The following is a 17835-nucleotide window of genomic DNA, read 5'->3' as shown; positions in this document are numbered from 1 at the left end:
TTAAGCACTGGCACTTTATATATTTATCTATAGAATTATATACTCTTCCTACCCCAGCACTTTATTGTGATACACAAGCCATTTTTACCTGAGTCCCTGTTCTACTTCACTTTGCATTGATACATGTTCATTCACATATATATGTAGGCCTTTCGTCATAATTTAATAAAGGTTTTGAAATTTCATTTTAGGACTATTTACTCTATATATAAAGAGAATCAGGGATTAGGTCCCAGTGGTGAGATGTGGGCCACCACTAAGCCCACTCTAGCCCTGAAAGCTAGCTATGAAAACAGATTTTACTTACTTCTTCATTACCTTTTGTGTTCATTTATTTTCAGTAGCCTTTGGGTAGAATTTTCTGAGCTGAAGTTTTGACTTATGAGCCAAAATGATATTCTGGAATCTGACAAAGTGTAAATATAATTCCAACCCTGATGCCAAGAAATGTTTGCCTCTGGGGCCAACTCCTCCATATATTGTCAGTCTATATAAAACGTTCTGTATTTGTCAAGTTTGTTTTCTGCCTCGAATACGAATTCATTTTTGTCCATTTGTTTTGTAGTCGAGAAAGCAACTTTGTGTGTCGTAATCGCAGCGATCTCATTTATCCTGGCACACTTTAATGAACTTCATCCTTCTTTCTAAGCTCCTTCTATCAATCCTGTGGTAACGGCAGAGACTAGTCATAAGGGAGAAGGGTATGAGCCGGGCATAGTTTATGGGCGTCATTTTCCTGCCATTCGGTGTCTGTTTACTGCAGCCAATTCCTACTGTGCTATGTAATAAAGTGTAATTAGAGCTTCTCAGCTAAATTAATTGGCCGTACATTAATGTATTTATGTCCTGAATATTCCATTTATCTGCGCTTCTCTTCTAGATCTTTAGCTTTGCATCCAGTATTTTCCTTTGCTACAGAGCAAAACTATAAAACAGACATTTATGGGAATCCAGAGATGATGAAATCTGTGTCCTGTGAAAGATACCACGGATCAATAGAAGATTATTGACTTAAATATTATTGTAAGCTCGAGACTGGTTATATAGGACGAGATCATATAATAAGGATATGAATTCAAGTCAGTTTATTGGAAAGCAGAGCATGAAGGGAACAGTATTATCAGCACTTAGAACTATGCAGCTCTGAGAATATAATTGGGAAAAGCTGCAAGTCTGGGAGTGTCAGAACTGATGGTTTCCTTTACTACTTGTATTTATCATCTTTAGGGAGGTTTATAACAAGCAAAGTACATGCAAAGTCTAAAGTGAACTTGTGGCGCCCAGAGGGGTGCATTACCGGATTTCTCCACAAGAGGCCCCCACAGCATACACACACCTCCACCTTCCACATCAGACCACCAGAGGGAGCCCAATAGGGATATAAATAGGGAAGGTGGAGCTAGGCAGCTCAGTCTAGAGTACATTGTCTGATTCAGCAGTTCCTCTGGAGAGTTCAGCAAGTATAGACCTGAATACAGAGTCGAGCCCAGTTAGTCTGGAGAAGCACGAGGGTTGCTGTGTAGGTAAGCTAGGCCTCCAGCGGTCCTGAAGCCCAGTCTAGACTCAGGAGCTCAAGTAAGTGAGCTCATGGTGTGCCGGCGCCATAAGATCGGTGAAGAGCGGCAAGCTGCCGTTAGTGTGAGTAGCCTAGTGAGGGCCCGAGCATGGCCGAAGGCGAGTGGAAAGTGAGTAGCAGTGGGGGCAGAGGAGCTTACCCAGCTCACCCCGAAACATATACCGGACACCGGGTCCGAGCTTACCGAGATCTCTACGGCCCAGTAAGGTATAACCAGAATCCCCGGAGAACTACAGGTCCCAGGTTCACCAGAGAGCTGATACGTAACAGAGCCAGGAGACACACAGGCCCCGTAAACTGGGAGCGTGCACTCCAAGAGAAAGCCCTACCACAACGTCAGCCGGTGCAGGACAGAGATAAAGTTAGGCCTAGCTTCAGGCAGGTCAGAAACTTACTACGCAGAGGCAAGAAACAGGAGACCCTACACCGGCTCATTGGGGAGGATCCTGATATGCACCCTTCACTCTACAGTGCTCCGGGATGTGCCTGAATTTCCATCAGTAAAAGGTACTGAAGTGACTACCGTGTCCGTCCACGTTCTTGCTCTGACCCGGCTGGGTCTCGCCTGTCCTGCATCCCCCTCTCCGTACGCTGCCCTGAGGCCCAGCTCCACCTGTGGGGAGCTATACCATCGAGCTGCCTTATCACCGGCCTCAGTGGACTGCACAGCGCTGGTGATTCTCACCAGAAACCACAGGTGGCGTCACGAACTTTCATAGAGTTAACAAATAATCGCCTTTTAAAAGCTGACCCCAGGGTACGGGCCCGGGAGCCGACCACCGCGACATCCCCAAGGCCAGTCAAAGGCCCGGGTACCGAGTCGTCCCCATCCCCCTGGGCGTGTCATCTAAACAGCATCACAAATCCTTAATACACTCGAATTACGCTCATGTGAAATCTGCCTTAAAGACAATCTGTCACCAGGCTTTTGCTACCTAATCTGAGAGCAGCATTATATCTAGAAAAATCTAGATAAAATTGAACAATGGGCAGCGACTAATAGAATGGTATTGAACGTGGAGAAATGCAAAATTCTACATCTGGGCAAGAAAAACAAAAATTACAGAATGAGAGGAATAAAGCTAAGCAACAGCACATGTGAAAAAGACTTGGGTATACTAATAGATCACAGACTGCACATGAGTCAACAGTGTGATGCAGCAGCAAAAAAAGGCAAACAGTGAGGGGATGTATTAAGAGAAGAATAGAGTCTCGATCATGTGAAGTAATTATCCCCCTCTACTCCTCCTTGGTCAGACCTCATCTGGAATACTGTGTACAGTTCTGGGCAACACATTTTAAAAAAGACATTGAAGAACTGTAGCAAGTTCAGAGAAGAGCTATCAGGATGGTGAGCGGACTGCAATGTATGTCATACGAGGAACGGTAAAGGAACCAGGAAGGTTTAGCTTTCAAAAAAGAAGGCTAAGAGGAGACTTAATAGCGGTCTACAAATATCTGAATGGCTGTCATAGTGTAGACGGATCATCCTTACTCTCATTTGCACATGGAAACACGAAAAGCAATGGAATGAAACTGAAAGGGAGAAAATACAGATTTGATAGAAAAACATTTTGGCAGTGAGGATGATCAATGAGTGGAACAGGCGGCCACGAGAGGTGGTGAGTTCTCCTTCAATGGAAGTCTTCAAACAGAGGCTGGACAGACATCTGTCTGAGATGGTTTAGTGAATCCTGCTTTGAGCAGGGGGTTGGACACGATGACCCTGGAGGTCCCCTCCAACTCTTACATTCTATGATTCTATGATTCTATAGGGGCAAAGACCCTGATTCCAGCGATGTGTCACTTACTGGACTGCTTGCTGTTCTTTTTATAAAATAAAAAGATGCTTGATCATTTATAACCCACAAAGCCATTTGTTGTGAGAAAAGCATGTGGCCCCATAAATGCTGATATAGTATCTGCCATTACTACGTCTTATGGTTGGGTATTCCACAGTCTGACTGCTCTAACTGTAAAGAACCCTTTCCTATTTAGCTGGTGGAATCGCTTTTCCTCCTCACATAATGAATGAGCCCTTGTTCTTTGCGAGGTCTTTGGAAGCAATAAATCATGTGCCAGTTTTTTGTATTGATCACACCCTAAAATCATGTTTGCTTTTGCAGCTGCAGCCTGACATTGAGTACTGCTGCTTAGCTTATATGTAACTGTTAAGACTGCTAAAGCACATTCACATGGTTAGTTAGAAGCCAGGGGGAAATAAACCTGAACCTGACAAATCCCTGTTCAGACTAGGAAAAAGCCCTCCTCTGATTCTGGTCTGTCCCTGCGTGACCGCGGAGGTTAGCACCCTAAAAAAAACGAAATAGCGCCCCCACTCAACGGCGGCTCATCCTGAATGTCCTTAGCAGCTCCTAGAATCACTAGAGTATAAATTTCCTAAAAAATAAAGGAATCAGAAATAAAGACTATCACCAGCAGGAAACACCAGTAGGGGAAGGTATCTACAGCTGCAACCAAAAGGTGATAGGGCAGACAAACAGAGTAAATGAAAAACACCTGTTACCCCAAACCAACAGAAACAAAGAGAACAGAACTAAAACACCCAAAGAAAAAGTGTATCTGCTGAGGCTCAGTGGAAAGAAACGCCGACCACAGAACACAGGATCAAAGGTTTGAATTGAGACGCATGACAGTAAGCAGAATACACAAGTCCTTCTCCTGTTCTGTAATCCTGAGAATATTTTCATACAATGTATATGCAGAAATACGTTTATTCCGTCAGCAGTTCATTAGGTCATACAGTGCTGGCCAAAAGTATTGGCACCCCTGCAATTCTGTCAGATAATACTCAGTTTCTTTCTGAAAATGATTGTCATCACAAATTCTTTGGTATTATTCTCTTCATTTATTTTGTCTTCAATGAAAAAAAACACAAAAAGAATTGTCCTAAAGCCAAATTGGATATAATTCCACACCAAACCTAAAAAATGGGGTGGACAAAAGTATTGGCACCCTTTGAAAAATCATGTGATGCTTCTCTAATTCGTGTAATTAACAGCACCTGTAACTTACCTGTGGCACCTAACAGGTGTTGGCAATAACTAAATCACACTTGCAGCCAGTTAACATGGATTAAAGTTGACTCAACCTCTGTCCTGTGTCCTTGTGTGTACCACATTGAGCATGGAGAAAAGAAAGAAGACCAAAGAACTGTCTGAGGACTTGAGAAACCAAATTGTGAGGAAGCATGAGCGATCTCAAGGCTACAAGTCCATCTCCAAAGGCCTGAATGTTCCTGTGTCTTCCGTGCGCAGTGTCATCAAGAAGTTTAAAGCCCATGGCACTGTGGCTAACCTCCCTAGATGTGGACGGAAAAGAAAAATTGACGAGAGATTTCAACGCAAGATTGTGCGGATGGTGGATAAAGAACCTCGACTAACATCCAAACAAGTTCAAGCTGCCCTGCAGTCCGAGGGTACAACAGTGTCAACCCGTACTATCCGTCGGCGTCTGAATGAAAAGGGACTGTATGGTAGGATACTCAGGAAGACCCCACTTCTTACCCCGAGACATAAAAATGGCAGGCTAGAGTTTGCCAAAACTTACCTGAGAAAGCCTAAAACGTTTTGGAAGAATGTTCTCTGGTCAGATGAGACAAAAGTAGAGCTTTTTGGGAAAAAGCATCAACATAGAGTGTACAGGAAAAAAAAAGAGGCATTCAAAGAAAAGAACACGGTCCCTACAGTCAAACATGGTGGAGGTTCCCTGATGTTTTGGGGTTGCTTTGCTGCCTCTGGCACTGGACTGCTTGACCGTGTGCATGGCATTATGAAGTCTGAAGACTACCAACAAATTTTGCAGCATAATGTAGGGCCCAGTGTGAGAAAGCTGGGTCTCCCTCAGAGGTCATGGGTCTTCCAGCAGGACAATGACCCAAAACACACTTCCAAAAGCACTATAAAATGGTTTGAGAGAAAGCACTGGAGACTTCTAAGGTGGCCTGCAATGAGTCCAGACCTGAATCCCATAGAACACCCGTGGAGAGATCTCAAAATGGCAGGATGGAGAAGGCACCCTTCAAATATCAGGGGCCTGGAGCAGTTTGCCAAAAAAGAATGGTCTACAATTCCAGCAGAGCATTGTTAGAAACTCGTTGATGGTTACCGGAAGCGGTTGTTTGCAGCTATTTTGGCTAAAGGTTGTGCAACCAAGTATTAGGCTGAGGGTGCCAATACTTTTGTCCGGCTCATTTTTGGAGTTTTGTGTGAAATGATCAATGATTTGATTTTTGCTTCATTCTCTTTTGTGTTTTTTCCTTGCAAGCAAATTAAATGAAGATAATAAGACCAAAGAATTTGTGATTGCAATCATTTTCAGGAAGAAACTGAGTATTATCTGACAGAATTGCAGGGGTGCCAATACTTTTGGCCAGCACTGTATATGTGAAATGTGACTTTTTTTTTTTTAAATATCACAAAAGGACTCTAGTATAAAAGGTGGCATAAATAGCAAAAAAATAAAGTTATTTATTGTGTGAGGCTTTGATAGCAGATATGCAGCCAAAAGCAAAACTGATGTCTATTCTGTGTGTGTTTTCATTGGTGGCATCTTTACCAAAAGTTATTGCTATAAAAGTGTGGAGTTGTTTTAGACATTCTTCACTCTAAGGCTGCGTGCCCACTATGCGTTTTTCAATCGTTTTTGCCGCAGAATTTCCGCAGCGAAAACGCTTAAAAAACGCTTGGTAATACGTGCCCCACGGTCCCCAATGATAATCCGCATGTGCTGTGCATATGCTGCGAAAATTTCCGCTGCAGATTATCATTGCGGAAAAATACGCAGCATGTCCATTAATTTTGCGGACATGCAGCGTAATTGCCGCCATTGACTTGCATTGGACCACGTGGCATCCGCATCACTGCATCTGAACATGCGGATATCACACGGTTCAATGTGCGGATGGTACCCAGGCCTGGAGGAGAGGAGACTCTCCTCCGGGCCCGGGTACCATAGAACCTGTTAAAAAAAGAATTTAAAATAAAAAATAAAAGTTATTCTTTATTAGTAGTGTGACCAAGTTAGTCAAAAAAAAAAAGAAGAAGAATGGTAAAAAATAAAAAAAAAAAGATTATACTCCCCTTCTGATGTCCTCCCGGTGTTTTCTCCCCTCCGTCTGGTCTGCTGTATGGGTCGCGGTGTTGTGAAGGACCTGCCATGACGTCATTGAGTCATGTGACCTGTCACATGACTCAATGACGTCACGGCAGGTCCTTCACACCACCGCGAGCCGCACAAGACATGCCAGTTGCATGGATTTATATTGTGTGAACAAGTTGTCAAGCACTTTTCCAAGTGATGCTAAAATCGCTTGGAAAAGCGCTTGATAACCCGCATGCAGAAATGCATACAAAGACGCTTCACAAACGCTTCTACCTGGCGGGAAAAACGCATGTAAAATCCGCATGCGTTTTGCCTGCCAGGGAGAAGCGGAAAAAATATGCATTTCTGCATTGTGGGCACTAGGCCTAAGATTATGTTCACACCATGTTTTTTTCAGCGTTTTTTGCTGCAGATTTTTAAGCAAATTTTCAGCTTCCTTTTGCAGTACCAGCAAAGTCTGTGATAAACCAGAATTTTCTGTTCACACATCATGTTTTTCTTGTTGTTGCGTATTTTGTGCCTTGCAGCCTTTTTTGGAAAGTAGGGCATGTCACTTCTTTCAGCGTTTTTTCACCCATAGGACATAATGGGTGGTGAAAAAAAGGCTGAAAAAATGAACCAAAATTTGCATCAGCGTTTTTTCAGCGTTTTTTGATAGCAAAATATAATGGGGTTCTTTTTTTCACAGAACTTTATGCACATGCATAAATAGAGACAGAAGGACAGTGAAAAAAAATGCTGAAAAAAAACAAAACTGCAAGAAAAATACGGAACAAAATGCCCCGAAGATAAAGTTTTGCTGCAGATTTGTGAAGCAAAAAAAAAACCATGATGTGTGAACATAGCCTAAGACCTACATGTTAACAAACGCTGCCCCAATACCTAAAACTGCCCATGCAGCCTTTGTTGCTGATTTTGGGATTTTATTACCTTTTTTCTTTTTATTTTACAACAAAGACATCACAGGATACAAACAAGATTTACATTTAGTTTAAATCAAATACCAGGACCAGACATGTAGTATTGCCCTTATGTTATAATTTGTCAAATTCAATGTTTCTCTACAGGGTGAATACTGATTTACAAAAAAAGGGCAAACATGTCCATACAATGGACGACTATCAGCCCAAAAAATAATAGTGTATCTTCAGCTGTGCAAAAAAAATACCTGTGTCACCAGGTTTTCACTGTGTAATCTGACAGCAGCATAATGCAGGGGCAGCGAACCTGATTCCAGTGATGTGTCACTTACTGGGCTGCTTGCTGTAGGTTTTATAAAATCACTATTTTATCAGCGGGAGATTATTGCTATAGGAATAGTAAACCTTTTGCCATGTCATCCTCCATAATCATGAGCGCTGTATAACTCCGCCCACACCACTGATTGGCAGCTTTCTGCCTATGCACAGTATACACAGAAAGCAGCCAATCAGTGTTGTGGGCCGGGTTATACAGAGCTCAGCATTGAGAGAACAGCTAGATCTGCAGCAGAGAAATCAGTTTTTAATCAAAACTACAGCAACCAGTAAATTAAGTGACATATTACTGGAATCAGGGTCTCTGCCCCTACATTATGCTGCTTTCAGATTGGGTAGTACAAATCTGCTGACAGATTCCCTTTAAGATTTTGTTTTTATGTAGATGTGTAGACCCATTATAAAGTTTACTAAAAGTGTTGGTGATCCTGTTCAGTTTGATATTCAGGTGCTCCCAATAGTTAAGTACAATGAAGCCACAATTTACAATGGTGTTTTCATTCCTTCTTTTAATTGTATTCGTCAATCTGAAATCACGTTTTTCATTATTTACTATACTTACATTTTACGGTGCTAATATTTATTTTTGTACAGCGAAATACGTTTCTACACGATAGTCCACTGTGAAAACCTATAACCCTATGTAAATTAATTGGAAAGTTTATAAGAAAGTAGAACTCGATGCTTATGTAATCAAAAACTTGCGTGGCAATTTTCCAGATGTATTTAAAGCATAATTAGTTGCGTAATCTTTAATTAAAACTCCGATAACGAGCCGAGTTGTGTGTTGCCCTGCGCAACTGATCTGCACGTAGTCCTTCAGAGAGACAACGCCGCACCACCCGTGGCCAGGAGTACAATCATAACAAATGAATGAGCATAATTAACACAAATGAGGAAATCGTTCTCAGATCCTGTAAAGCTAATGCCGCACACAGGTAGCTCACACAGCGATCTACAGCTACGAGGCCGCACGCGTAATAACAAACCCACCAGAAATAGAGAACGTATAGAAGAAAAAGATCTATACAAGCTGACAGTACAGAGCTCTAAAATAGTATTTGCCCCCCTCCTTACTGCACATTTGCATCGCAGGATAGCTCCTTATTTTTTACATAAAAAAGTAATAATAATTCACATTGGACACGTAACAGTTATTGGGTGCAGCTTTGTTGGCCATCTGATACCTGCAGACTCGCTGTTTAATTTACAGGGACATCACCATACTGTGACTTTAAAGCATGTCTGTCACCAAATTTCAAAATACACACTGCAAATATTAGAAATTACTCGGAAAATCCATGTCAGAATGGCAGTATAATCCTTTATGAAAGTTCAACTTCATTTTCATCCAATTAGCCTGATTGACAGCTCCTCAGTGACCCTCCTCGCTGCTGCTGAATCTCCATCCACCTAGCCTGACTTACATCTCATCAGTGTCCCTCCACACTGCTGCTGAATCTCCATCCACCTAGCCTGACTGACATCTCCTCAGTGCCCCTCCTCACTGCTGCTGAATCTCCATCCACCTAGCCTGACTTACATCTCATCAGTGCCCCTCCTCACTGCTGCTGAATCTCCATCCACCTAGCCTGACTTACATCTCATCAGTGCCCCTCCTCACTGCTGCTGAATCTCCAGCCATCTAGCCTGACTGACATCTCCTCAGTGCCCCTCCTCACTGCTGCTGAATCTCCAGCCATCTAGCCTGACTGACATCTCCTCAGTGCCCCTCCTCACTGCTGCTGAATCTCCAGCCATCTAGCCTGACTTACATCTCATCAGTGTCCCTCCTCACTGCTGCTGAATCTCCAGCTATCTAGCCTGACTGACATCTCATCAGTGTCCCTCCTCACTGCTGCTGAATCTCCAGCTATCTAGCCTGACTGACATCTCATCAGTGCCCCTCCTCACTGCTGCTGAATCTCCAGTCATCTAGCCTGACTTACATCTCATCAGTGTCCCTCCTCACTGCTGCTGAATCTCCAGCCATCTAGCCTGACTGACATCTCCTCAGTGCCCCTCCTCCCAGCTGAGAATCTCCATCCACCTAGCCTGACTTACATCTCATCAGTGTTCCTCCTCACTGCTGCTTAATCTCCAGCCATCTAGCCTGACTGACATCTCCTCAGTGCCCCTCCTCCCTGCTGAGAATCTCCATCCACCCATCCTGACTTAAATCTCCTCAGTGTCCCTACTCACTGCTGCTGAATCTCCAGCCATCTAGCCTGACTGACATCTCCTCAGTGCCCCTCCTCCCAGCTGAGAATCTCCATCCACCTAGCCTGACTTACATCTCATCAGTGTTCCTCCTCACTGCTGCTTAATCTCCAGCCATCTAGCCTGACTGACATCTCCTCAGTGCCCCTCCTCCCTGCTGAGAATCTCCATCCACCCATCCTGACTTAAATCTCCTCAGTGTCCCTCCTCACTGCTGCTGAATCTCCAGACATCTAGCCTGACTGACATCTCCTCAGTGCCCCTCCTCCCTGCTGAGAATCTCCATCCACCTAGCCTGACTGACACCTCCTCAGTGCCCCTCCTCCCTGCTGAGAATCTCCATCCACCTAGCCTGACTTACATCTCATCAGTGTCCCTCCTCACTGCTGCTGAATCTCCAGCCATATAGCCTGACTTACATCTCCTCAGTGCCCCTCCTCCCTGCTGATTCTCTGTCTACCTAGCCTGATTGACAGCTCACCAGTGTCCCTCCTCCCTGCTGCTTCTGTCATCTCACACTGCCCAGTGCAAGCCGCAGCTGTCAGTCAGGTTGGGTGGGCATGGACTAAAGACACTTGGACTCATGAGATGCTTAGTTTAGTATACAGGCATTCTGATAAAAATTTTCAAAGGAAATACACCAGCCTTGTCAGTATAAGAGATCTAATAGTATATTCTGTTTGTATTGTGCAAAACGATGACAGCTCCACTTCAAAAGGGTTTTAGACTGACCTAATAGTTTTTTCATGTTTGCAGTAAAACGTTCCTATGTTGAGCACTCTGATCACCAGCACGTGCAGTAATTCAGTCAGCGGTGTTGTGTCCGACTGTGATAACGTCCTATCAATTGGTCAAATATCTCACAGGCTCCCAACCCATGCCCAGCAGTCATTTCAGGGCGGCACAATTTCCTTTGGGGAATACCTATGTGCACAAAGTAGCTGCATCCACCAGGAGGGACATATAGTGTGTGCAGATGATGCAACTGCACAGGGACCCAGAGGGGAGGGGGCCCTTCACAAATATATTGTTATAAGGGATACTTTGGCCCCGATCCATGGTAGTCTATTGCCCAGGGAAGTTCACAATTCATTTTAAACAGCATTGTGACTTATTACTGTCAGAGGGTGGGGCTGACTAATGTTGGAGATCAGCACTGGATGCTGCAAGTATTTATACCACTGTGATTGTATTACTGACATGTTTATATTGGGTTTGTGCTTGTCTAATGTATATGTCCAGCATGTGTCCTAAGCTCATGTGATGTGTGCGCTTACCTTGTAAGATGAGTGCAGTGAAACATGTGGGCTGTTTTTGTGCCGAGTGTGACGTGAGTGCTGTGTACTCATGATGTGTGCCCTGTGCTTGTGTGACGTGAGCTCAGTGTATACATGATGTGTGTGCTGTGCTTGTGTGACGTGAGCGCTGTGTATACATGATGTGTGTGCTGTGCTTGTGTGACGTGAGCGCTGTGTATACATGATGTGTGTGCTGTGCTTGTGTGACGGGAGTGCTCTGTATACATGATGTGTGCGCTGTGCTTGTGTGATGTGAGTGCTGTGTATACATGATGTGTGCGCTGTGCTTGTGTGACGTGAGTGCTGTGTACTCATGATGTGTGCCCTGTGCTTGTGTGATGTGAGTGCTGTGTATACATGATGTGTGTGCTGTGCTTGTGTGACGTGAGCGCTGTGTATACATGATGTGTGTGCTGTGCTTGTGTGATGTGAGTGCTGTGAATACATGATGTGTGTGCTGTGCTTGTGTGACGGGAGTGCTCTGTATACATGATGTGTGCGCTGTGCTTGTGTGACGTGAGCGCTGTGTATACATGATGTGTGTGCTGTGCTTGTGTGACGTGAGTGCTGTGAATACATGATGTGTGTGTCGTGCTTGTGTGACAGGAGTGCTCTGTATACATGATGTGTGCATTTGTGACGTGAGCGGTGTACACATGTGTGAACTCTGCGTGACGTGTCACGTGAGGGCTGTGTACACATGAAATGTCCACTGTGCTTGTGACATGAATGCTCTGTATACATGATGTGTGCGCTGTGCTTGTGTGATGAGAGCGCTGTGTATACATGATGTATGCGCTGTGCTTGTGTGACGTGAGTGCTGTGAATACATGATGTGTGTTGTGCTTGTGTGACGTGAGTGCTGTGTACATATGATACATGCTCTGTGCTTGTGTGACGTGAGTGTTGTGTACTCATGATGTGTGCGCTGTGATTGTGTGACATGAGTGCTGTGTATACATGATGTGCATGCTGTGCTTGTGTGACATGAGCGCTGTGTACACATGTGTGTGCTGTGATTGTGTGACATGAGTGCTGTGTATACATGATGCATGCGCTGTGCTTGTGTGACACTAGTGCTGTGTATTCATGATGCGTGCGCTGTGCTTGTATAATGTAAGCGCGGTGTACACATGATGTGAGGGTTGTGCTTTTGTGATGTGAACACTGTGTATATGTAACATTCCTGGTGGCGTGCTTGCATGGTGCACCACCTCCCACCATGCAAGACCACAATCTTACCTGTCAGTCCATGCTGCACTCTTTGTTTCAGTTCCTGCTGTGTCCATGTCTCTTGTCTGATTGCTTAGGGCGTCGGTGCGGCTTTCTGCTCGTTTCTTATAGCTACTGTGTGCACAGTCCTAATGCGTCCCTAGCCTATTGCTGTGAGTCACTGGATACTTAAACCCCCTCCACCCAGCAGGAGGAGCCTGAGCAACAGCTTCACTCAGTTTGTCTTTGCAACTGAGTTGCCAGGCCAGTCCCGTATCTAGTCTGTTCAGCCACCCTGGGGGCTGAGTACCCAGTGCCGCTACCTGTACCTGTGACTTCTAGGCAGTTTCTGCCACCCTGGGGGCTGAGTTCCCAGGCTTGTTCCTGTATCTTGTTCCTGGTTCAGGCTCTGTCTGAACAGTGTCCTAGTCCGTTACTTGTTTGTCTCTATGTCTGTATCTTCCCTTTTTCCTGCAGTACCTGAACCTGCACCTAACTCCAACTCGTTGTCTCTGTACTTCTGTTTGTGAGTTTTGTGTCCACTCGCTACTTCATTGTAAGTACCCTGTGTGTATCTGGTTCTGCTCATTCTGTTTCCCTCCTTCTGTATCTAACTCCTGTGTTCCAGCTATCTTCTTGTGTTCTCCAGTCTGTTCCATGTGAACAGAGCCCTGTCTTGTCTACCGCATCTGCGGGTTTTGCTTTGCTCTGCTTGCTCACCGCAACTGCGGTTTTGATCTGCTTTGCTTGTTCACCGCATCTGCTTGTTTTACTCTGCTTTGCTTGTTCACCGCATCTGCGGGTTTTGCTCTGCTTTGCTTGTTCACCGCATCTGCGGGTTTTGCTCTGCTTTGCTTGTTCACCGCATCTGCGGTTTTGCTCTGCTTTGCTTGTTCACCGCATCTGCGGGTTTTGCTCTGCTTTGCTAGTTTACCGCATCTTCGGTTTGGCTCTGCTTTGCTTGTTCACCGCATCTGCGGGTTTTGCTCTGCTTTTCTAGTTCACCGCATCTGCGGTTTTGCTCCGCTTCGCTTGTTCACCGCATCTGCGGATTTTGCTCTGCTTTGCTTGTTCACAGCATCTGCAGTTTTGCTCTGCTTTACTTGTTCACTGCATCTGTGGGTTTTGCTCTGCTTTGCTAGTTTACCGCATCTGCGGTTTTGCTCTGCTTTGCTTGTTCACCGCATCTGCGGGTTTTGCTCTGCTTTGCTTGTTCACCGCATCTGCGGTTTTGCTCTGCTTTGCTTGTTCACCGCATCTGCGGGTTTTGCTCTGCTTTGCTTGTTCACAGCATCTGCGGTTTTGCTCTGCTTTACTTGTTTACCGCACCTGCGGCTCTGTTCCTGTATCCCAGTCTGTACTGGTCCCTATCCTGCCTACGTTCCTACTTGACAGTACCCGCCTGTCTGCATGCCAGCCGTGCCTCCCTGTGCCCACCTGTCTGCATGCCAGCCGTGCCTGCCAGTGCCCGTATGCATACCAGCTGTGCCTGTCAATATCCACCTGTCTGCATACCAGCTGTGCCTGCCAGTACCCACCAGTCAATATGCCAGTTTAACCTGCCTGTTCCTGCATTCCCCGGTGTGGGTCAACAGCTGTGACCGGGGTCTGACCTGTAGTAGCATCTGGTCCCTCTGCTCGGTTCCTCCCTGGTTCATGGAGTCGACTGAGCCGCCGAGTGACATTGGTCAGATCGGGTTGATACTTAGTTACGCCCCTCCAGGCACTCCTCAGTTCATGGTACAGAGGGATCACTAATCACGCTCACGCCAGTCAGTCCGGGCGTGAGCGTAACAGTATACATGATGAGCGCGCTGTGCTTGTGTGACATAGGCGCGGTGTACACATGATGTGTGCGCTGTGCTTGTGTAACATAGGCGCGGTGTACACATGATGTGTGCGCTCTGCTTGTGTAACATAGGCGTGGTGTACACATGATGTGCGCGCTGTGTTTGTGTAACATAGGCGCGGTGTACACATGATGTGTGTGTTGTGCTTGTGTGACATGAGCGCTGTGTACACATGATACATGCTCTGTGCTTGTGTGACGTGAGTGCCGTGTATACATGATGCGTGTGATGTGCTTGTGTGACGCGAGTGCTGTGTACTCATGATGTGTGCGCTGTGATTGTGTGACATGAGTGCTGTGTATACATGATGTGCATGCTGTGCTTGTGTGACATGAGCGCTGTGTACACATAATGTGTGTGCTGTGATTGTGTGATATGAGCACTGTGTACACATGATGTGAGGGTTGTGCTTGGGTGACATGAGCGGTGTGTACACATGATGTGAGGGTTGTGCTTGGGTGACATGAGCGCTCTGTACACATCATGTGAGGGTTGTGCTTGGGTGACATGAGCGCTGTGTATACATGATGTGTGTGCTGTGATTGTGTGACATGAGCGCTGTGTACACATAATGTGCGCGCTCGCTGTGCTTGTGTGACATGAGCGCTGTGTACACATGATGTGAGGGTTGTGCTTGTGTGACATGAGCGCTGTGTACACATGATCTGAGGGTTGTGATTGTGTGACAAGAGCGCAGTGTACACATGATGTGTGATTGTGTGACATGAGCGCAGTGTACACATGATGTGTGATTGTGTGACATGAGCGCTGTGTATACATGATGTGTGTGCTATGATTGTGTGACATGAGCGCTGTGTACACATAATGTGCGCGCTGTGCTTGTGTGACATGAGCGCTGTGTACACATGATGTGAGGGTTGTGCTTGTGTGACATGAGCGCTGTGTACACATGATGTGAGGGTTGTGCTTGTGTGACATGAGCGCTGTGTACACATGATGTGAGGTTGTGCTTGGGTGACATGAGCGCTGTGTACACATGATGTGTGTGCTGTGATTGCGTGACATGAGCGCTGTGTACTCATGATGTGAGGGTTGTGCTTGTGTGACATGAGTGCTGTGTACTCATGATGTGAGGGTTGTGATTATGTGACATGAGCGCTGTGTACACATGATGTGAGGGTTGTGCTTGTATGACATGAGTGCTGTGTACACATGATGTGAGGGTTGTGATTATGTGACATGAGCGCTGTGTACACATGATGTGTGTGCTGTGCTTGGGTGACATGAGCGCTGTGTACACATAATGTGAGGGTTGTGCTTGTGTGACATGAGCGCAGTGTACACATGATGTGCGCGCTGTGCTTGGGTGACGAGCGCTGTATACAAATGATGTGCACGCAGTGCTTGGGTGACATGAGCGCTGTGTACACATGATGAGAGGGTTGTGCTTGGGTGACATGAACGCTGTGTACACATGATGTGAGGGTTGTGCTTGGGTGACATGAGCGCTGTGTACACATGATGTGAGGTTTGTGCTTGGGTGACATGAGCGCTGTGTATACATGATGTGAGGGTTGTGCTTGTGTGACATGAGCGCAGTGTACACATGATGTGTGATTGTGTGACATGAGCGCTGCGTACACATGATGTGAGGGTTGTGCTTGGGTGACATGAACGCTGTGTACACATGATGTGAGGGTTGTGCTTGGGTGACATGAGCGCTGTGTACACATGATGTGAGGGTTGTGCTTCGGTGACATGAGCGCTGTGTATACATGATGTGTGTGCTGTGATTGTGTGACATGAGCGCTGTGTACACATGATTTGAGGGTTGTGATTGTGTGACAAGAGCGCAGTGTACACATGATGTGTGATTGTGTGACATGAGCGCTGCGTACACATGATGTGAGGGTTGTGCTTGGGTGACATGAGCGCTGTGTATACATGATGTGCGCGCTGTGCTTGTGTGACATGAGCGCTGTGTACACATAATGTGCGCGCTGTGCTTGTGTGACATGAGCGCTGTGTACACATGATGTGAGGGTTGTGCTTGTGTGACATGAGCGCTGTGTACACATGATGTGAGGGTTGTGCTTGTGTGACATGAGCGCTGTGTACACATGATGTGAGGTTGTGCTTGGGTGACATGAGCTCTGTGTACACATGATGTGTGTGCTGTGATTGCGGACATGAGCGCTGTGTACACATGATGTGAGGGTTGTGCTTGTGTGACATGAGTGCTGTGTACTCATGATGTGAGGGTTGTGATTATGTGACATGAGGGCTGTGTACACATGATGTGAGGGTTGTGATTATGTGACATGAGCGCTGTGTACACATGATGTGAGGGTTGTGATTATGTGACATGAGCGCTGTGTATACATGATGTGAGGGTTGTGCTTGGGTGACATGAGCGCTGTGTACACATGATGTGAGGGTTGTGCGGTGTGACATGAGCGCTGTGTACACATGATGTGAGGGTTGTGCTTGTGTGACATGAGCGCAGTGTACACATGATGTGTGTGCTGTGCTTGGGTGACATGAGCGCTGTGTACACATAATGTGAGGGTTGTGCTTGTGTGACATGAGCGCAGTGTACACATGATGTGAGGGTTGTGCTTGGGTGACGAGCGCTGTATACAAATGATGTGAGGGTTGTGCTTGGGTGACGAGCGCTGTATACAAATGATGTGAGGGTTGTGCTTGGGTGACGAGCGCTGTATACAAATGATGTGAGGGTTGTGCTTGGGTGACATGAGTGCTGTGTACACATGATGTGAGGGTTGTGCTTGGGTGACGAGCGCTGTATACAAATGATGTGAGGGTTGTGCTTGGGTGACATGAGTGCTGTGTACACATGATGTGAGGGTTGTGCTTGGGTGACATGAGTGCTGTGTACACATGATGTGAGGTTTGTGCTTGGGTGACATGAGCGCTGTGTATACATGATGTGTGTGCTGTGATTGTGTGACATGAGCGCTGTGTACACATGATCTGAGGGTTGTGATTGTGTGACAAGAGCGCAGTGTACACATGATGTGTGATTGTGTGACATGAGCGCTGCATACACATGATGTGTGTGCTGTGATTGTGTGACATGAGCGCTGTGTACATATGATATGTGTGCTGTGATTGTGTGACATGAGCACTGTGTATACATGATGTGTGTGCTGAGATTGTGTGACATGATCGCTGTGTACACAAGATGTGAGGGTTGTGCTTGGGTGACATGAGTGCTGTGTACACATGATGAGAGGGTTGTGCTTGGGTGACATGAGCGCTGTGTATACATGATGTGAGGGTTGTGCTTGTGTGACATGAGCGCTGTGTACACATGA

At 45.9% G+C, this 17835-nt stretch overlaps 1 protein-coding gene across 3 annotated transcripts in view; it reads right to left on the bottom strand.

Annotated features, from left to right (window-relative positions):
* Positions 1-17835, bottom strand: part of CCDC148 (coiled-coil domain containing 148) — a 226862-nt gene that overhangs the window by 138802 nt on the left and 70225 nt on the right. The window contains exon 1 of one of the 3 annotated variants that reach the window (XM_073647137.1): positions 12717-12801. The exons of the other annotated variants lie outside the window; for them this stretch is intronic. The gene's annotated coding sequence lies outside the window, so the exon portion shown is untranslated. Of the gene's footprint in view, positions 1-12716; positions 12802-17835 lie in introns of those variants that run through there. 3 annotated transcript variants of the gene reach the window in all.

The sequence above is a fragment of the Phyllobates terribilis genome, unplaced genomic scaffold, assembly GCF_046119375.1.
Source record: "Phyllobates terribilis strain yellow unplaced genomic scaffold, ASM4611937v1 Scaffold_9__5_contigs__length_417890890, whole genome shotgun sequence".
Taxonomy (NCBI): Eukaryota; Metazoa; Chordata; class Amphibia; order Anura; family Dendrobatidae; genus Phyllobates; species Phyllobates terribilis.
Note: the sequence above shows the minus strand (reverse complement) of the source record. Positions and strands in the feature narration are given on the sequence as shown.